The sequence below is a fragment of the Macrobrachium nipponense genome, chromosome 4 (genome assembly GCF_015104395.2).
Source record: "Macrobrachium nipponense isolate FS-2020 chromosome 4, ASM1510439v2, whole genome shotgun sequence".
Classification (NCBI taxonomy): Eukaryota; Metazoa; Arthropoda; class Malacostraca; order Decapoda; family Palaemonidae; genus Macrobrachium; species Macrobrachium nipponense.
Genome location: NC_061100.1, coordinates 89,672,753 through 89,695,252, shown reverse-complemented (window position 1 = coordinate 89,695,252; position 22,500 = coordinate 89,672,753). Strand labels below are relative to the sequence as shown.

At 38.0% G+C, this 22,500-nt stretch overlaps 1 pseudogene; it reads right to left on the bottom strand.

Annotated features, from left to right (window-relative positions):
* Positions 1–1,769: 1,769 nt before the first annotated feature.
* Positions 1,770–22,500, bottom strand: part of LOC135211437 (fibrocystin-L-like) — a 106,146-nt pseudogene continuing 85,415 nt past the window's right edge.

Genomic DNA, 22,500 nt, shown 5'->3' with positions numbered 1-22,500 from the left:
CACGTAACACATACATACACCACATATACATACATAAAATACTATATATATATATATATATATACTATATATATACATATATATATATATATATATATATATATATATATATATATATATATATATATATATGCGTGCATAAACTTCATAGGTGGACATCTTTACCTCTCACTCTCTCTCATATTTACATCGTCTATCAAGAAAGTTGGTCAGTCGGTTATGTAGGGTGGGGTATATGGATTCACACACTAGTTGTAAATATACTTGGACCATTATAATCGCCTGTACAATAATGTTGCCTTATCATCAGGATTGTCTTTAAGTTTTATTTTATGGTTCTTTCAGTAATTTTCTATTTTTCAAATTGAATAACATTACTGTATATGTGTGTGAGCCTTCATAAAGGATTTATTTCTGTAAAATTAGAAATAATTTTTTGGTAATTTACTAACTGGCATCATTCTGATTTCCGGAGCGATGATGTTCTCGGCCTCACACTAGGCATTTTTTTCTCCAGCAGCGAGCCGTTGCTGCCGAAAATGGAAAACCGGGAGCTTTTAGCTCGAGATTTTTGCTTCCTGACTGGACGGGAAGCAGCCAGCATGAACCGCGAGCAACCGCATATTGTAAACAAACAAGATGGCTGGTGCTGATAGGATCAGACCTTTGGCTTTACTTCTCCTGAGCCACTCTCGAACCCACAAATGATTTTTGTTACTCTTGCATTCACATAAGATTCCAAAAACACATCACTGCAGCACATCTTGCAACAGTCCGACAATTTCTGGACGCCATGATGATATCAGCTGATCAGTTTTGTTTACTTTTTCCTACTGCTCCTCGAAACAGCGAGGTCCTAGTGTGACGATACAACACTTTTGCTCGCGAGCATCGGCTGGATGCTGGCCAAAACCGCGAGCAAGAAATGACTAGTGTGATACCAGCTTAATCGGATGATGACTGACTTTCTTTTCCTTTTAGAAATATGGATTACAGTGAAAATGTTGTTCCTCAGTCAAAAAATTATACATTGGATCTGAGGGAAGAGCACCAGTTACTTATTAAATCAAATTTAGGGATGTAGGGCTACATGGTGACAGCGTTACAGACACGTGAGGAAATGAAGCTAGTTAGAAGTAGCGAGAGGCGACTTTCACCTGGGAAACTTGCGGGAGAAATGAGGTAGTCTCGCCAGAAAGAAGCCAGTTTTTGTGTAGTTTTGAAATTATTTTCGGGGGTAGATTATGGACTGAATTTGGGGAATTAGGTTTTCTTTAATATATAGATATCAAGTAGAGAAAAGAGTACTTAGATTGGTTAAGTTTAGGGGACACTATCAAGTTATTACAAAGATATTTACGGTTTTGGGTTGGGCTGCTGTGAGCAGCCCTCAATACCTAGTATGAGAGGGATTGATGGCTGCTCCCAGCCCCCCAAGACCGGAAAGGGTTAAAAGCTTTGCCGTCCATTATCTTTGTCATTCTACCATTACTCTGTCCCACTCTTTAAATACAGAATGTCTTTCTCTTCATGAAATATTACAACTATACTTCTTTACCGCAAATTCAATAAATTTTTCACTGATTTGCTGTGCTGCCAATCCATGCATAGTATTCCTCAGACTCCGCAATAATGAAGATTTTGGTAACGCAGTCATCAGTTCTTTCTCCCCGGGAGAATCTCCCGCCAGCAGGTACACAGACTGGTCTCACTGCCTCTGCGCCTCAGCTGTCTGCTCTCACCGAAGACCAAAGGTTAATGAAAATTCATTCACTAGAGATTACTTGTAGTAATGTCACACTGGTTTATATCCAAGAAAAACAAACCGCACGGTATAGTATCACAAAGGCCATTTCACGAGTTAGTGAAATGACATCCACTACCTATTGTGCCAGTATATAAAAATTGGAACATTATTGCATTTTTACATAGTCAATAAACCGTTAAGCAGATACTAATGAGCAAAAGGACAGTCAATAAACGAGATTTAAACTAATAGCAAAGCAGTGTTATCGATCGTCCGCCTCCGAGTGACTCATTTTTCACTTGCCAGAACAGACGTCAACAAAAGTCAAACTTTGTCGGAGTGAAAAGTTCTAATTTCCTTTTAAGCATATAAAAAAGATTATATTCAGCTCTACCATGGTGTACAAAAATGTTGCGCTGTTTTGATCCTTTAACTCAGTGGTTCCCAAACTTGACCATACCAAAGACCCCCAGATATGAGTCCCACTCCCAGCCCAGGACCCCAGCCAATGAAAAGATACCCAGCACAACGTAGTACATTTAATATTGGAATATTCTTCCACAAAGTAAGTATAAGTAAATATATAAAATATTTTCAATATATTTTATTGCTTTGAATTCAATACAAAGTAAAATTGGTAGAAACAGCCAATTTTTTTTCTGGAGTTTAATAAATATTAATGTTTTCATTGTGCTGCGGACCCCCTAGGGCCTTCTCCTGGATTCCCAAGGGTCAACAGAACCCCAGTTTGGGAACCACTGCTTTAATTCACTGATGGTGACTTAAATAATGAGTAGAAACTGGAAGAAAACCAAAATTTATCCATATCTGGAAAGCATTGTTTTAAATATATCTAACATTTAAGAAAGCACTGTTTTAAATACATTTGCAAGACTAAGTACACCATCTGTTTTTAAATGAGTGTCATAAACACTAAGCATGGACGCAGTGAAGGTTATAAATGACATTACCCTGGAAAGAACAGGCGCCGGTTTCCATACAAATATAGACATATATATCTTTAAAGTCTTTCGTTACATTCACGTATGAGGACAAGGCCACGATTATATATCTGCAGACCACCAAATGTCCAAACAGGTATATAATTGTTACTCGATCCTAAGTAAATATATTTAAAGATAACATATCAGACACCTCGCTGCTATCTTATAAAAGAATAAGATTCGACCTCTCTGTAAATACATAACCTGGTGCACAACTTTTATATCCTGAGAACTTTCAGACTTGCAAAATATACTCAATGTAGGCGTTAACACATTTGCCTAGAAATGAATGGTTACAAGAAAAATCAGATATGTTTTTCAGGAGTAATTACTGACAATACTGTAATCTTAGATGTGCTTCAAAATATCTGTAATTTCGTATACTAACACTTAAACATAATCAAGTTCCATACAATCAGATATAATAAGATGAAATTCAAAGGACGAATGGACTGGTAATACTCGATGACTCTTGAAAGTACCATCCACAGTGCCCTGGGTTACTCCATTTTTGTTCGAGAGGGACAATTATCTCGGTGACTTCAGGACAGGGAATAATGATCTCTCTCTCTCTCTCTCTCTCTCTCTCTCTCTCTCTCTCTCTCTCTCGTGACATAGTCCTCAACGCACATTCTGGATCCTGTGCTGTTTAAGAAGGGTAATTCTGTGATGACCTTTGGGGCACGAGAACATCTGTCCACCGGCCTGAATGCGAAGATCCGTCATATGGAAGTAGCGGCACTTCATGAAGACCTTCAACTTGTTGAACCGCATGGCTTCACAAAGTGTCAAGAGAGAAGTCTTTAATTGTATCGAGCTCCCACTCACCTGCGAAGGTAAATATCCTCAGTTATATATTTCAGGACTATATCTACATTATTTTCTTACCCTTTCCATTTTCAAATCCAGTAATTCAAAGCTTCTGAGCAATACTATTAGAACTACATCCTCTAAAGACTTTAGGCTCAAGGTGAAAGGACGGTCCAGTACAGGATGCTCATCTCACATGCAAGAGAACCTTGAGTGGTCATCGGGCGGGCCAATTTCCATAATTTTTTACGATCCACTACAGTTGACCGACTGCCATGATCTGAAACAATTACCCCTAATGAGGCTAGGATGCTAATGATTGCACCTTAAACCTTGTATATATATATATATATATATATATATATATATATATATATATATATATATATATATATATATATATATATAATATATATATATATATATATACAAGGTTTAAGGTGCAATCATTAGCATCCTAGCCTCATTAGGGGTAATTGTTTCAGATCATGGCAGACGATCAACTGTATGGGATCGTAAAAAATTATGGAAATTGGCCCTGCCCGATGACCACTCAAGGTTCTCTTGCATGTGAGATGAGCATCCTGTACTGGACCGTCCTTTCACCTTAAGCCTAAAGTCTTTAGAGGATGTAGTTCTAATAAGTGTTGCTCAGAAGCTTTGAATTATTCTGGATTTGAAAATGGAAAGGGTAATATATATATATATATATATATATATATATATCTATATATATATATATATATATATATATATATATATATATTATATATATATATATCATATATATTATATATATATATGAATATCGGACCTTTTGATTGATGAGAAACTGAACATTTTCAGTTTTAAAGAAGGAAACAAAATATTAAGAGCAACGTGGTAATTGTAGGGGCTGAGAAGTTGAGCCCAACTTTCCACCTGAGTTAAATTATTCCCAGAGAGAATACCTGGCCCATCTCTGGGCTGCACCTCTTTCCCAATTCTTGTATTTTCTCTCTCTGTGCCCTGGACCCTCCTTGGTTCCAGGAGTCGTACAAGGGAGAAAATAACCGGAAGACGTCCTGCTGGCCAGAAAGTTGTTGTTTGGAGACAAGCAAGTCAGTACCAAGCCAGCCACCGGAGAAGGAAGATCTCTTCCAAGCTTGCAGAGCTTCCCAAAGGGCGGCCCCCACATCCCTCTCCATTAACGACCGAACTCAAGCAACCACTGATATAGCTGGCCAGCTCGACTGATGGAAGGAAGAGCCTACTCATGCTTTGCTAAAAGCATAGACAAATTGCATAGGGTACAGCTGGAATGAGAGACGAGTCTGTCCTTAAGCTTTATTCTTTATCTTGACGTTTTCATCTTTCATTGTCCCTTTCCTTGTTATCTACAAGTTCAGTGAAAGTATGTAAAGTGTCCCTTTGAACTCAGTGAATAAATAAATCAATTAATATATATAAATATTATATATAATTATATATACATATATATATATATATATATACATATATATATATTAATATATATATATATATATATATATATATAAAATATTATATACACACATATTGTCTATATATATATATATATATATATATATATAATATATATATTATGTCTATAATATTATATATATATATTTCTACAAGCATCCTTCTGACACTTGATTTTTCTTTTCTCTTATTCCAACTCTTAAGGGAAATTGAAAGATATAAAGTAACTAAGAGTACAGCAAAACCTTGTTGTTGTGATGTTTTGTCCTATTGTTCCCTTAACGACTTCTCAAAAATGAAAAATTGTAAATTTCATTTTAATGTCATGTAAGTGATTTATTGCTTCTTATACCCTTGTCACAATTCAGACGCCGGCCTTAAGCCGACAACAACCAGAAATTTGAGGAGAAGCAGAAAAGTTAAGGGACTACTGGCCCCAGCTGCCATTGTGTTTTGGTCCCTTGACTAATTTCATGAGAGTTGTTGGAAAGGATCAGCCCCTTAGTGCGTTAGATTTCACACCCTTTCATATGTGGTCCATCTGACCTGACCTCTCACCCTGTCCTTGTTTGTTGTAGTGTCCTGCACCTGCATCTCTGCCTACTGACTCAACTCTCTCGAACCAAATTAGTACCTCTTTGTATTCTTTCCTTCATACCCTTCTCTGCTAGTGTTTCAGTGACCATTCGAGGTTACTGCTGGGATTACTGGCAGAGATGAAAGGACCGAAGGAGATAGCCGCAGTTTTGGCAGTTGCCAGCCAGGGCATTCCTGCGACTCCTGAAACCGGGTATTAATATTAATGCCCTATCAAAGCACATTTCGGCATAGCCTATACACGTGGAATTACACCCTAACGAAATGGTGTCGCGCCTGAGCCCGACGACATGGCAAGCCACTCCAGTATGCCCAAGTCTTGGTGATAACCTACGGCTAGTTGTTTCTGCTACTAAACCATCTGAAAGCCGGACTTTGTCTCGATGTCCAACATGACATCCCATTTGAAGTTGTCACACCTTTAAGTACCTGGGCGCTGTCTGATGAGGAGGGGAGCGCTCTCTCTGTTATTCCCTGGTGAAGAACCATTGTCCTTCCACTGATGCCTTGGCTCTATCTACACTTGTCTCGTCCACAAATAAAGGTAACTGAATTGGAGCTTACCGCTGTTAGTATTTAGGCTACAATGTTACCTGCTTTGCAGATTCGTGTAGACTTCCCTCCCATTGTGTGCTGTCTTCTGTAGTTCAACAGTGCCACTCAACATTTACTGCCAGTGCCATTCTATGGGTACTATTCCTGAGATTCTAGTGGGAGCAACCCTTGTTTACAGTGCTCCTTCCCTATGTTGTGTTTTGTACTAGTATTCTTAAGAGTTCGATCTGTGTATCTATGAACCATGCTTAACCACTAAAATGAGTGTTTTTTGCTTGCAACATAGTGGCAATGTTGTTCTTTGATATGTGTTTACCTTTAATCCTCTTGAAAATAATTCTAGAGGTTTCTATTAAGGTATTCTATTCATTCTTCTGATCATTAGGCATTTTTGAGTAGAGCCAGTACTTTGCTAGATTTTCCCAAATTAAATCATACACCCCGGCCTGCCCTATGACAATGGATATATCATATATATAATAATATATCTAAATGTATATATATATAATAATCTCCATATATATATATATATACTATATACATATGCATACATATAATATACATATATACCAGTGAACTAATAATCTCCTCCTCAAATCTTGCTTTTGTTAATTATGTCCATGTGATAGGTCTATTCTAGTTCCTCGTTGGACGAGTGGGTTGCGTGCTCGCCTACTGATTTGGTAGCGAGAGTTTGTGCCCTACTCTGCCAGTGTGCAATCAAAGGAATTTATTTCTGGTGATTAGTAATTAATTTCTCGATATAATGTGGTTCGAATCCCACAATAACCTGTAGGTCCCGCTGCTAAGTAACCAGTTGGTTCCTAGCCACGTAAAAATATCTAATCCTTTGGGCCAACCCTAGGAGAGCTGTTAATCAGCTCAGTGGTCTGGTTAAACTAAGATATACTTAACTTATGATAGGGGTACTGGGTAAATTATACTTATCAGACATCTCTCGGCATTACAGGAGTTGATGACCGAAGTATGAGATTAGTGCAAGTCTCTTTCCTGACACAAGTTGCCTGAATTCCACCAGGACGAATCGTTGTAGTCAAGAATAACTTAATTGCCTGGGGAACAAATTTCCCCATTGACGAGAGCTTCTCCTCGTTGCATTGATACTATGAACTTGAGAGCTGCCATGTACTCCTTGCTGTTAAATTTATCCTCTACAGTATAAATAAATCAATATTTACTTATTTGAGATATCTTTCTTGCGACCTTCAACCTCCTTTTCACGTTCTTTTTGGTTTACACTTTGCGGGTCTGTTAGCAAATGCTAGAACTATCCCATAAATTAATTTTCCTGGCTGCTAATCATAACAATATGTATAAGCGAATACCACATGAAAATGATAGGCAGAAAGTCCGCACCAAGCGTGTTTGCCTTTATTCAGCCATTGTCGAGGCACAAATGAAATACAGTTGGAAAGAGGGTTACAAGGTAACCCTTTTCTCCAACTGTATTTCATCTGCGCCTTGACTTTGCCTGAACAAAGGCAAAAGCGCTTGGTACGGACTTTCTGTCTATCATTTTCATATGGTATTCGCTTACATAATGAAGTCATGTGGATCTATTGCGAATTTTTAAGAAAAAATATATATAGATATTTATATATAATTTATATTTGTTATACATATATATATAATATATATATATATATATATCCTATATATATATATATATATATATATATATATATATATATATATATGTATTATATATATGAATATACATATATGTATTATATCATATGATATATATATATATATATATATATATATATCTATACTACTATATATATATATTATATATATATATATATAATATATATATATATATATATTTGATTATACACTACTTATATCACTTCTAAGCATTCATGCAGAACAAGGTATAAGAACATACTTTGATATACTCTAATAATCATTATGGCCAAATAATAAGTTTTGAAATTGATAGCTAGACAGAATCACACGCCATAGCATTTTGCTATGATAACTAAAAGTCCATACCTACTGAATACCTTTCGATACTGTGTAGAAGTTCATTATACCTTACAGGCACAATATTAGAAATCATTAAACAATTAAAAACACGTACAAAAAGCGACGAAGTTTCTTCCGTGCAATCAAGTTTTCTCTACATCGTATAATCAAGACCACCGAAAATAGATCTATCTTTTGGTGGTCTCGGTGTAATGCTATTTGAGTGCGGTACATGAAACTTTAACCACGGCTCGGTGATGGCCCGGGCTATATTGTTGCCAGACACACGATTATGGCTAAATTTAAACTTAAATAATAAAAACTACTGAGGCTGGAGGGCTGCAATTTGGTATGTTTGATGATTGGATGGTGGATGATCAACATACCAATTTGCAACCCTCTAGTCTCAGTAGTATCTAAGATCTGAGGGCGGACAGAAAAAAGTGCAGACGGACAGACAAAGCTGGCACAATAGTTTTCTTTTGAGAAAACTAAAACAGAGATAAACTACCCATAGATATTTTTACTCAAATCTTTCATTCTTTAGGGAATAGTGAGTTAAAAGTTGCCTTCCAGAAACTGGAAAGTTTTCTCGAGAGATTAATAAAAAAAGTCAACCTCTGAGTGTGAGTCCGGTTCTAAGGCTCTCTCTCATGTAGTGCAATTTAAGTTGCTGATTAAATTCTATGAGGCTCGATATTATGTACAGTGTCTTAGTTGAATGGTGAGTAGCCATGCTCTCATCTGCGAGTAGATAGATAGACAGATAGATCATTTGTATTTTTAAAATTTAAATATAGGAAATTAACTGAAATACATAAGAACATGCATAACCTCATCAAATAAAACTTATGACAGTGACAAAAAGAAAAAAAAAAGGTGTCAAAAAGCCAAGAACACACTATGTTGCTTGCCTACCATAACGCCATTTTCTACATTATGCTTCAAACACCAGATTAGTTGTGAATTGCGTAAATATCAATCTTCCTTAAACACCTGACTACATTTCGACCTGTTTCGCACTTTTATTGATTCAAGACTCTACTTCAAAGGTTTGGGGGAATATCAGGATTAATCTTCTTACCAAGACTTCAGCATAAGGAATCATCCTGATGACCTCCACAGAAATGTGTCGCCAAAACACCGAAGTTCCGACTTCTTCCTTCAGTTCCTTAAGTAGCAACTCTCCGAACTGTTGAAGAGAGGACAGTCAGAATCTTAAGCTTGAAAAGGGTAAACAAAAAAATCAATAGTCGTATACGAATTTGCAAAGTATTCTTAACGAACGAAAATTAGAAAGGAAAATAAGTATAATCGAATTCACGAAACATAACCTGAATAAATAGACGATGAAAAATGAGAACGAACAAGTCCCTCGAATTCTTGGTTAGACTTGTCAGTCGTTAGGGTCATCATTCAGACATTGATCACTTGTGCAAAGCCAGAGACCCTAAGTTATTGTGACAATGGGTCCTACTGGCAGCCCGAAGGATTTGTTCCTAAATGATTGTTGAACATTAGTACCAGCGACAGCTGGATAAGTTGGGCTCTAAGAGGAAAAGAACTAGAGGGAATGGAAGGAAACTCAAGGCAAAAGCCAACTTAACTGGGGTTGGAGAGACGCTTCTAACAACCTCTAGTACTGTCTACATTGAGCCGCACAGTAAACACGGTATTCTATTGTCTCTTGGCCTCTTGTACTTCTATGTCTAATTTTCAATCACTGAAGAGGGCCAGTGGCTTTCATGACAATGATTTGTAATTCTCTCCCTCCGGCACGTTGGCAAATAGAGCAACAGTGTACTTTCCATACACTGACCAACAGATTTGAGTGAATTCGTTACTTATTGCTTTAAAAGAACTGTGTCGTAATATAATCTATATAATTGACTCCTATAGTCTGATTATTACACTATAAATATCGTGAAAGAAAAGTATTTCTTAAGAGATGTTTGGACCTCATCATGGCTTTGTAATATTCCTTGAAAATGTGCGTCATTTCAAAAATCTTTGTTTCAACCAAATATTGCATCACTTGGTAATACACCACACAAAAATTTCAGGATAGCACCAGAAGCAAAGTGAAACGTCAGGGTTTCTGAGCAGAACGAATTCTCAAGAACCAAATGAACTTACTTCTCCCTCGAGGCCTCTCAGACGACCCCACCTTCTCATCGCTCTCATCCGAACCATTATGGACTCTGACATGGCCGGGAGCACGTCCAACGATCCTGTCGATACACAAAGAGGAATCAATATGCTGTCACCTGATCTCATATCATTCCTATTATATTACTCAGAAGCTGAAACCTATTCATATGGAACGAGCCCGCAAGGGCTACTGGCTTGAAATTCAAGCTTCCAAAGAATATAGTGTTCATTAGGAACGAGTTAGAAGGGGTAAAGGGAGGTACAGGAAGATGAGAGTCGACTCGTCAAGAAAGAAAAAAGGATTTTATAAATTTCCAGATGGATAAAAATGTACCAAAATGTAAGAAGAATAGTATTAGGGTAGTAAAGTATTGCGCCTTTGCTTGAAGTTGTGAAGTTCCAGTGCACGACTTCCTCAGGGAGGCTGTTCCAGAGTCCAGAGGTGCGAGGAGCAAAGGACCTCTGGAATTGAGAAGTTCGACAGCGAGGCACAATATTGGTGCTGCTGTTCAGCAAATCTGGTTGCTTTCGGCAGATAAAGGGGATCAGGGATCAATTGTTGATGTGAAAGATCTCTCTTGAAGAAAGAGAATATAGAATCTAGGCCAAGTGCTGGGACCTATGAAGTCATTCAGTGCTGAAATATAAACTGACAGTAAAAGGTTTGAAATGTGTAACAGGAAGTCAACCTCGCAGTTGTACTATGAAACAATTGTTGAGAGGGTAGAAAGTAAGATAAAAAAAAAATATGAACGGAGATACAGTAAAAGCAAGGAGAGGATCTGCAGCTAAGGGATGAAGGGACGCCGCAAAGAACTTAAGTAACGCCTACAGTGCACCGCATAATTTTCATTGACGGTGCTAACCCCTGTACGGGGACCTGGTCTGGTGCCAGTTAAGGTGGTAAGATAACAAGAGAAAGAATGGGACAAGTGCCCAAGGGAAGTGTTGCATTTGCATCTTGAAGGAAACGAAGATGATAGAAATCAGGAAGAATTAAGCTATGGATAAAATGTCAAACGTTGGAGACAGTGGGAAACAATTCATTGAACCATTTGACTGAGTAACCCAGGAATAGCTAATAATCACATTGTAAACACAGATGCGTAAAAGTCACGATTTAGCAATTCATTCTACTAAGGAAGTTAGACCACCCTCTTACCTTGAGCTACCAGACTCCATCGTGCGGGCATGACTGAGACCATGACTCTGTATTGGTAACGTCCAAAGTCGCTTACGCTCAGTTTTCGAAGAGTGAAGGTCGGGATGTTACCGTCTTCAACGGCGATGCTGTAATATAGGGAGGACGGGAAACAGTTGAAAAGGAAAACGTGAAATATTTCTAATTAGGCGATTGCTAACTCAAATATAGAAGGTGGTGATGATGATAATAATGATGATGAATTTATATGAAAATTAGGATACTTAAAAACTCAATTCTCTCTCTCTCTCTCTCTCTCTGTCAGTTGACGCTTTCCTTCCATCCAAGAGCACAGTAATGGACTTAAAGAAGCTGCGCTTAAGGGAAGGAGAATATAATGAATGGGGAAATGTTTGCTATCGTTGAATTTCTTTACTTCGTCATTCATAAAGTCTTCCATATAATGGAAAGCATTGTGTATCTTTTATTTATTTTTCTGTGTGGAACAGCGATGGTTTACGTGTAATAAACTCCATTTGCGTACCGCCATCCAGAGCTAGCAAGCTTCTCACTACGGGTCTTCGGTCCCCTAAATCAATATGCAAAATGAAGTAGTAACATTGCCCTGGCACGTTCCTCAGGACGGTACATAACGATAATTAAATGGCCTCTTACCTGGTATTCCCGTGCAGGAATCCCTGTCCCTCGCTAGAGGGCTCCAGCTGGATGTCCCCTACCATCTTCTGGCCCTGTGATGAAAATGAAGCATTATTTTCTACTGAGTAAAATGTGACAGTTTTATCAAGTCCCAAAAGAATTATTTACGTTGGAATGAGGTCTTTAAATGTATTCTTGACTACGTTCTAAAGCAGATGTAACAGCCCTGTCTTGTTGCTACCCACTGAATAGTTTCAGCCGATCATGTGCCATAATATGGACTACATACAATGCCAAAAGAGCAAGTGCAAGCCATTTGAAAAATGCTAAATATGGTCTAGAGTTTTGCATCTACGTATGCCTATTGCATTTTAAGTAGATCATAAGATAGTTTAAACCCCTCATGTTCTTTTATCCAAGTTTTGGTGCTGTCATGAGCCCTTGAACTTGCACATCAAAGGATTTGAATTCAACACGTTGACAACCAAACAATAACTTTGAACCTATCACGAAAGTTTAAGAATACGCTAACTTGTTGACCTGATTTCCCAGTACCACTAAATGGTCAGAGATTATTAAGATGAATGATTGCCTAGTAGTTACTGCCATCAAAAACTAATGCATATTGTCAGAAGCTGAAGCGATACATTGTTTAGTTCATTTCATGTTTTGTCAATACGTATCCAAAATGTGTGTTTTAGGGAACTTTGGCATATTTTTTGTTTAAAAGAGAAATGAAGCAATTCTAATAAGGTACAAGATTCTACGTGAAAGATTTTCGAAAACTAGGACACGAATTTCTCAGTACCACTGTTTATGTTAAGGATCACAAAAAGAAAAATCATGAAGTGATTCTACTCACCATCATATAATCCGTTCTCATGACGCTGTAGGGGAAGCTGGCGTCCATTACGGACAACGTTATTTCGAAGTGTTCGTGAGGCACAACTTCCTTCGGTGCTTGAACGATTTGCAACGAAACTTCTTTGTCGAGAGCCCTTCCGGGGGAATGGTACGGTCAGTTGGGATTTTGCGGTATTTGTATTGAGGATAAATATACGATCCGGATTATGATCTTCAATTGGGTTTTACTCCGCTATTTGCAGCTCTATTTCTAGTTAGTTTGGCTTTGACCTTGAATCTTTAAGTAAAATTAGTTTTGGCCTTGAATTTTTAAGTAAATGAGCTTTGGGCTTGAATCTTTCTTTAAAATTAGCTTTAGGCTTGAATCTTTAAGTAAAATTAGCTTTGGGCTTGAAGCTTTAAGTAAATGAACTTTGGGCTTGAATCTTTAAGTAAGATTAGCTTTGGGCTTGAATCTTTAAGTAAAATGAACTTTGGGCTTAAATCTTTAAGTAAAATGAACTTTAGGCTTGAATCTTTAAGTAAAATGAACTTTGGGCTTAAATCTTTAAGTAAAATGAACTTTAGGCTTAAATCTTTAAGTAAAATGAACTTTGGGCTTAAATCTTTAAGTAAAATGAACTTTAGGCTTGAATCTTTAAGTAAAATTAACTTTAGGCTTGAATCTTTAAGTAAAATTAACTTTGGGCTTAAATCTTTAAGTAAAATGAACTTTAGGCTTGAATCTTTAAGTAAAATGAGCTTTGGGCTTGAATCTTTAAAGTAAAATTAAAATGGGCTTTGGGCTTGAATCTTTAAAGTAAAATTAAACATTTTTTTTCAAACAAGAGGCAAAGCGTAAGACGTTATCGAATTTGAAGTTTAAGAAAAATCTTGGATTTGCTCATCAATCCTTTCTATATTATTAGGTTTAATGCAAATAAGAACTTCATCAAATCCGTCACAAAATATAAAAGTCAACATAAAAAAATCAATGTATTGATACAGTCCATTTTTTGTTAGGTAAAACCATGTCACTAAGATAAATTCTTGTTTAGAAACTTCTGTAGTAATTACAGTGAATTTTGATATCAGCCACTTTATCGAAGTGCTTGAAAAATGCTGAATATTCACAGCAGACTACCCAAGGTAATGTCTCGTCAGTTTCTGATTACTTACTAAGAAATGTTTTGAAACGGAAAATAAGGACTACATTTTTCCTCAGCTGGTTTGTTTCACTGTTCAAAAAAAGATATTTCAGTCTATTGAATCTGCCATAGTTTAGCGGGTATATTTCCCGAAATGAATGACACAGCTCTTATTTCCAAGACATCATCAGTTATAATGCTCCTTGATATGCCATATAGTATTTAAAATTTTCTTTTATGAAAGCAATTTTTACCAAACTTGAGGACTTTAAAATCAAAGGTGACATTCAATCAATCAGCAAAATTATTTTACACCACTTACATCAACATGCGTATCATCTGTCTTTAATCCTTCAAGTCTGTAGCAAAATAACTTCACTACTGAATTAACAGTAAACTTCACAACAAGCTTTTTACCACTTATAAAAATTCATACACATACTTCATTCACCTATTCTAACGACAGACCACCTTATCCAGCAAGAGTAGCGTAAATTTCACCATAACTTTTCCCGCATATCATTGATCATCACTAGAGACAACCAACCCTCTTGCTCAGGGAGCTCAACACTACTATACCTAAACATCCGACTGGTGACCATGAGAAGCGGGGCTGTCTTGGGATGAGTGACAAAGAAAGAGATTTGGTAGTCATTTCCAGCTACGTTGACGGCGAGGTCGCTGAAGACAGCAGATCCGTTGACATACGGGACAGTCTTCGTCCCCAGCACCTTGCCGTCGGCAGGGCCACCGGTAAGACTTGCCGTCACCTGCCATGGATCGCTGCTGTGCCCCAAGGACAGGATCTCATTCCCCTGGAAAGGATAACGTGAAGGTTAGCTTTCCTTTGTCAGGGAAATATTTTAATATTTTAATTATGGACTATATGTTTTTTTCTTTCTTTTTTACTTTTTCATTTAAATTCATTCACACGCCTTTATTGCATTGAGCTTTAGTTATATACTAAGGGGGAAATGATAATTATTAAGGCTTTGGCCAAACATTTCTAAAATGCGTCAAGGAAAAGACGGAGTAGCTACATAAAGTATAGTATTTTATTTTCCTTATGTAACTAGCAGATGCGGCTCAAAAAAAAAAAAAAAAAAAAAAAACTGCAAATGACAACTTGGTCCCAAACCTAAAAGAAAAGAAGAAAATTTATTTTATTGATGAGTTTTGAAACTACATGCATGAAAAAGTACGAGAACAATAAACAGAGACATAACAGTCATACAGACCTGATCAGAGAGAACCTTGACAGCGGGGATGACGTAGAAAGGCGTAAAAGCCGTGACTACTTCAGGTAGGTCTTCAGTTATCAGAGATGAACTTGGTCTCTCAAAGGAAGTCGCTTGCAGGCTGGCCTCCACTTTCCCCAGTTCCTCCTTCTGCTGCAGGACGCTGAAAGGCTCTGCGCCGGGTATAACCTCGCCTCCAGTCTCTTCTGTAGCAGGGGGCCCTGGCTCTTTGGGCGGAGGTGAGGGTTCTATGACCTAAAGGGACGATAAATATTAAATGTGTTTTCCCATTGGGCGCTGAATTTATTAAAGAATTTAAGCCAAAGACCAAATTGGTAGTAAAAGGTTTGAAAGGTGTAACAGAAGGGAAACCTCAAAGCAGTTGTAGTATGAATCAATTGTTAGGAGAGGCTGGAAAGTAAGATGGAAGAAAGAGAAGATGAAAGTGGGTACAGTAAAAGGAACGAAAGAGGTTGTAGTTAGGGGCCGAAGGCATACTGCAAAGAATGTTAAGTAAAGCCTGCAGTGCATCGCATGAGGTACACTGACGACACTACCCGCCTACGGGAACCCATAGGACATAATCAATGCCATGTGACTTCTCTTTGCGAAGCTTGAATACTCAGTGTGGGATTTCAATTTTTTCTCTTCATAAATGACCAATTTGAGGTCTTATATGATATCGCCGTCACGTGACAGAAAATAATAACAAGTAAACCTCTATAGACACCAATATTTTACCAAATCTCACAACTATCGGGATAGGAAAGACGTCACAGTGATTTGCATACAGCCTATTCTGGGAACATAATCTACAGCATTATTTATGGACGTAAAAATTAGAAGGAAGGTGACGTATTTACTATACAAGAAATGCAAATCATGTATCAAATATTAAATACCATATAAAAAATTATTAAGATGAAATCTATTCATTTGGAACGATTCCACCAAAGAGCCACTCACTTGAAATTCAAGCTTCAAAATAATATGGTGTTTATGAGGAAAAAGTAAGAGGAGGCTAAGGGAAATCCATAAAAAGAATCTGAATGTGTCATACAACAATCTCTCTCTCTCTCTCTCTCTCTCTCTCTCTCTCTCTCTCTCTCTCTACGAGATACTTTACAAGATTACTCAGAGTCCTAAAAGCAGAAATCACCGGTGTCTTTATGCTTTTACAAAGCCCATCAGCACAGACTCCCAAATAAGGATGTCATATTATGCGGAGCCTCACAATCAGCCTTAATAGATTCAAAACTTACAAAACTAAAACGAGTCGGAGACATGTCATCTTTCAGTTGCTTCTTGGGATTTCAGTACTTTATAACATTTGAAAACACCCCAAAAATCAAAATAAGATCATGGCAATGCGTTAGGATTCTTAAATCTTCTACCGAACCGTTCGTGAATGGAAAATGCTTTTGGAATGATCTCTTCTTAATGTAAAGAAATAATTCTATTTTGTAAAAAGCAATAAATCCAACGGGTGGTTTTGAATGCAACATATCAGAGCAATTGACAAGGTGGAGAAAAAAAAATGATAAAGAATCTGAATTTGGGTTTGTAATGCAAATGACTGCATTTTTTGACCGCAACAACGACCGATGCATTTCCACTTACACTCAGAGAAGCAATACTAAAATTGCAGTGGGCACAAGCGTCAGTCTGGAACGAATTGACAGCCTTCCCTACGGTGATGAGCAGATCGTCGTAAGCCAGAGACTCCGAGGACGAGCTGTTTCCGCCTCCTGAGCCCTGGGAGGGGGGGCTCCCGATTTCGAACTGCCGGGATATACAGGCACGAAATTGAAAGTCATTGCTTATACAGGGTAGTTATTGTTAAATGACAATGAGCCCGTTGCCGGGTTCAGTGAAAGGAGGTCAAAACTGAAGATTAACCTATTTTTCTCTCGTTTTGACCACTTAAGAGTTCTTTAAACACTGAAGGATTCATGGATGGAAAGGAATAAATAAATAAATTAATTAATTAATAAATAGATAATTATATAAATAAAAGTTCAAATGACAAAATGTTAGGAAAGTTAAATAGATTTGACAGCCGGTTTACTTCCTTCAATGTAGTATTCTACAAATATCCGATATTCAAATAGTCTGGTTATTTCGTCCAAGCACGGTAGATAAAATGTTAACCAGAGAGACAGACAAACAGACAAGAAGAAAGAACAAGTTAGTATTTCATTCATATACTTGAAAAAGTCAGAGATATATCATTTATTGTTGGTGTTTAGACAGAGAGAGAGAGAGAGAGAGAGAGAGAGGAGAGAGAGAGAGATTTGTAACAAGTAAAAAATGCACAGAAGTTTCTTCGGCGCAATCGAGTTCTCTGTACATCGTATAAACAAGGCCAATGAAAATAGATCTTTCTTTCGGTGGTCTCGGTATAATGCTGTATGAACCGCAGCTCATGGAGCTTTAACCACGGGCTTTAACCTGTCCTACTTCATTGCCAGACGCACGGGCATGGCTAACTTTAACCTTGAAAAAAAAAAAAAACTACTGAGGCTAGAGAGCTGCAATTTGATATGTTTGATGATTGGAGGGGGGCTGATCAACGCCAATGTGCAGCCCTCTAGCCTCAGTAGTTGTTAAGATAAGATCCGAGGGTTGGCAGAAAAAGTGCGGACGGACAGACAAAGCCGCCATCTCAACTGTTTTCTTTGATAGAAAATAAAAAAACGACAAATGCCGAAATAATGGTAAAAAGACGAGACGAAATGATAAAGTTCTCGAAATGTCACCAACCTCGAAATCAACAGTCTGAGGAGAAGAGGAAACGTCTCTTCTTCTTCTTTTCCGGGAATCTTCTCTGACGACGTTCGTGATTCTGACGCTGGCAGGAGGAACATCCAGGAGCTGAGCTACGTTATTGACGACATCTTCCTCGAAGAAGTTGCTGATGTTGACGACGAGGCCCATGTTCAGGATGACGACGGGCATCATCTTGATCTCCACGACGTGGCCCCCTCGTAGGAGAACGTGGAGGAATTTTTCTCTCCTCTGCAGGTAGTTCGAACCCACGATCTGTCGGGTGATGAGCAAGGACAACACGTTAGCGCTTACCAATAATAATAAGACGAGAGAGAGAGAGAGAGAGAGAGAGAGAGAGAGAGAGAGAAAGTTAAGTACATCTTAGTTATACCAGACCAATGAGCTAATTAACAGCTCTCCTCGGGCTGGCAGAGAGAGAGAGAGAGAGAGAGAGAGAGAGAGAGAGAGAGATGTGAGGAACAGACTAAAACAAAGAGAATAATATCAAATAGATACAACGAGACACAAAGAAGAGTAACTCGAAGAGGGACGACACCAAAAGAGAAGAAAGGGGCGAAGAAGGAAGACTGATAAAAATAGAAAGGAGGAGGATCAGGAAGTAGAGTCGGCAACGCACAAAAGACTAACTTAAGAGAACGATATTTACCTGGATAGGGAGAAGTCAAAATAGACATTAGAATAAAAAAAAAGTATCCTTAAATAGAAAGTAATTTATTTCATCAGGATTAAGGAAAACAGGAGAAACTGCAGAGGCAAATGAAACAGAAAATGATTTCCAAACAACAAACAAGGGATTTGAAACCAAGATCCGTCTCTCTTACATCTCTCAGCGTTGGGAAGAAGTCCGTTGAACCAGGATCAGGAGGGAGGAGCTGGTAGTTGCCAGGATACTTTGTGGTATCGATGTTCTTCGGAGGAATGAAGCCGCCGTCGACGTAGACGTCGTAGCGCTGGGTCTTCGGGAAGAAGAGTCGGACGATCATGGCTTCGCTTGGGTCAGAATGCAGCAGTTGCAGCCGAATGTGCTGTGAACGAATGGACAGCTATGTGAGTTTTCCAAAGTTAAAAAGGCCTCTTAACTTTTCAATATCCCAGTACATTTTCATTTTGACGCGCTTTTATCTGATAGGAGGGAATCCGAAATGGGAAATCAATCGGGAAGTTCTCCCTCCCTACGCAGAATCCTTCTCTGTGGCAAAATGGGTTAACGCTTACCTCACTTTTACTGAAACGTAAATCTTCTCTCCTCACAGAGGTGAGTTTCTTCATTTATTTCCCATTTCGGATTTAAGATTTACAACTGAATTCCCATTTCTGATTCAAGGATTACAAAAGAATTCCCATTTTGGATTCAATGCTTAAAACAGAATTCCCATTTTGGATTCAAGGCTTACAACAGAATTCCCATTTCTGATTCAAGGCTTACAACAGAATTCCCATTTTGGATTCAAGGCTTAAAACAGAATTCCCAGTTTGGATTCAAGGCTTACAACAGAATTCCCATTTTTGATTCAAGGCTTAAAACAGAATTCCCAGTTTGGATTCAAGGCTTACAACAGAATTCCCATTTCTGATTCAAAGCTTACAACAGAATTCCCATTTCAGATTCGGCTCACAACAGAATTCGGGAGTTATAATCGGAAGCAATGAGGAACTTGAGAAGTGAAAAGGTCACTGTGATAACAAAAATAAATGATGCTGGTAAATGTGGTCGGCAGATTCTACTCAGAACACAATAACTGTTCGAGTCATTCGAAGTGAAAATGTGACAGGCAAAAAGACAGCGCTGGCAAGTAGCAATATCAACTGTCACAAAATTATTAAACTGACTAAAATACAATATTCAATGTTTGACAAGAAGCTCTGCTGAATAGCTGATAGGACACATTTCATAACGTTAACTGAAAGAAAGTAGATCTAACAAATCAAGGTCAAATGAGAAACTCCTATGAATGACTGACTGGCATGAAAGGAATAATGACGAAACACTAACACGTGAGATCAAGTTCACTGACTGGCAAGTCATATGCGCTTCTTAGTTGGCAAATAAGGAGTCATGTTTTGAAGGTATCCTTGGTTGACGTGAAATCTTCAATGTTTAAAGACAAATTCCATACACTCATGATGAGGGTTTCATACAACGTTTCGTAAATGAATAGTTGAGTAACTGAATATTAAAAGAAACATCTTGCAACCATAACAGTAACCTCTAAAATTGTAGGAATGGAACATAGAGTTTAGGCCGAAGGACAGGCACTGGGACCTATGAGGTCATTCACCGCTGAAACGGAAATTGAAAGTAGGTAGGTTTGAAAGGTGTAGCAGGAGCAAGACCTCGAAGTTACAGTATGGAATCATTGTTAGGAGAAAGTGGAGAGTAAGATGGAAGAAATATGATAAGAACGGAGGCACTGTAAAAGGAACGCAAGGGGTTGCAGCTAGTGCACCCGTGAGGTGCATTGATGACACTAACTCCCTACGGGGTTGGAAACTGTACATCATCCTGCAATCTAAAGGACGGTTCATATCACATACCTGAGGAGGGGTACTCGTCATAGCCACTTCGTAAGTGTAGTTGACAGCCACAATGGCGTAGAAAGTTGATATCCTCTCTTGGCAGGTATAGCCCATGCACCATCCTTGGTCCATGGGACCATTGAGTAAATCTACGAAACCACTGGGTCCTGGGAAAACCGCCAGAGATGGAGTGATGTATAAGAGATTTAACAAGTAAAACAATATCATTCCCGCTCCCCCGTTGCAATCTGCAAATCTGCTTTGGCTTTAACCTCCATCATTTTCCAAATCATGTATATTTGCAGAACAAACCATACTGTCTTTGAAATATCAGAATTTAGATTTGTTTATTTCTTATATTTCAAACTCTCTTTGGGTTAGAAAACAAAGTTGAAGAAATGAAGAAAATGTCAAAGATATGATCGAATAAATTACTGAAATGATACGACAACTATTAATTCATTTTCTCCTCCCCTAGAAGTGAGATCCACATTTCATGTAGTGTAAAATATAACCGGTACTTGGCATACATACATACACACATGCATATGCGTACACAAGCAAACACACATGTAAGCGATTACTTATCAAATAATATTGAGCTTAGTTAAAAACACAGAGAACACGAACTGTCAATTAAGAGTTATCCACTTTAGAACCTGTTTTCTTTAGCTGACAATATTCTTCTTTTTTTTAATGAGGCAGTTTCCAGATGTTAGATTCCATGTATTACCAAGATTAAGCAAAGCAACGACAAAAACCTAACAGCTTTATTTGTATTGTTTGCATAGCAAAAAGGTTATCTGATGAGTCGACTCCCATTCTGGGTTTAGTCATTTGTTTTGTGCAGCAAAGTCGTCACAGCGGCAATTCGCACCATTCCCATTCCTGGGAGTTTATCAGTTGAAGAGAGAGCAGTCGGTCTCGTAAAGGTTACTTTCATGAATAACAGCAATAGTGATACAAAACATCATCACAAAGAGCATCAACAAAATATCACGCGAGGTTCCACAACAAATAACATACCTGGATTTGCAATGACTCCAATGGGGGACAAACGTCTAATCTCTGTGTCAGCATCCAGGCTCTCGATCACCAACATGCGATGCCTCAAGAACGAGCAGTTCCAGGCACGCCAACTCGCCACGAGTGAACAGAACTCATTCCGAACGATGCCTGCAAAAACGTTCACATTGCTTTATGAGTTGAATTGAGTTGAACATAGAATTTAGGTCAAAGGCCAAGCACTGGGACCTATGAGGTCATTCAGCGCTGACATGGAAATTGACAGTAAAATGTTTGAAAGGCGTAACATGGAGAAAACTTCACAGTTGCAATATGAATCAAGTGTTAGGAGATGATGGAAAGTAAGATTAAGAAAGAGATTATGAAAGGAGGTACAGTAAAAGGAACGAAAGTGGTTGTCGCTAGGGGCCGAAGAACCTTAAGTAATGTTTGTGAATGAGGAAAAGGACAGATAGTGAGCAGGGTTAACAAGGGGAATTAAACATGAGGGCAATATGAGGATTATTGTATATGAAAACAGAAATTAATACAAATGGGACGAAGTACGTCATCGTGTACGGATGGCATCTGTTAAAGCTGAAGTATTAAGGATGAATGAACTGTAGTAAACAGTCCCTTATAATATATGTGAAAGTAGATAGATTCAGGATGACTAAGACAGTAAATAGTTCATTCATAATGCCTGTGAAATCGTACAGATAAAGGATGAACGACACCTGATAAAAATGAGTCAATCAGCAAGAGTAACCAAGAATCAGTTAAACATGGAATTTCATGCCTATAAAACAGAGCCATTTGTTCT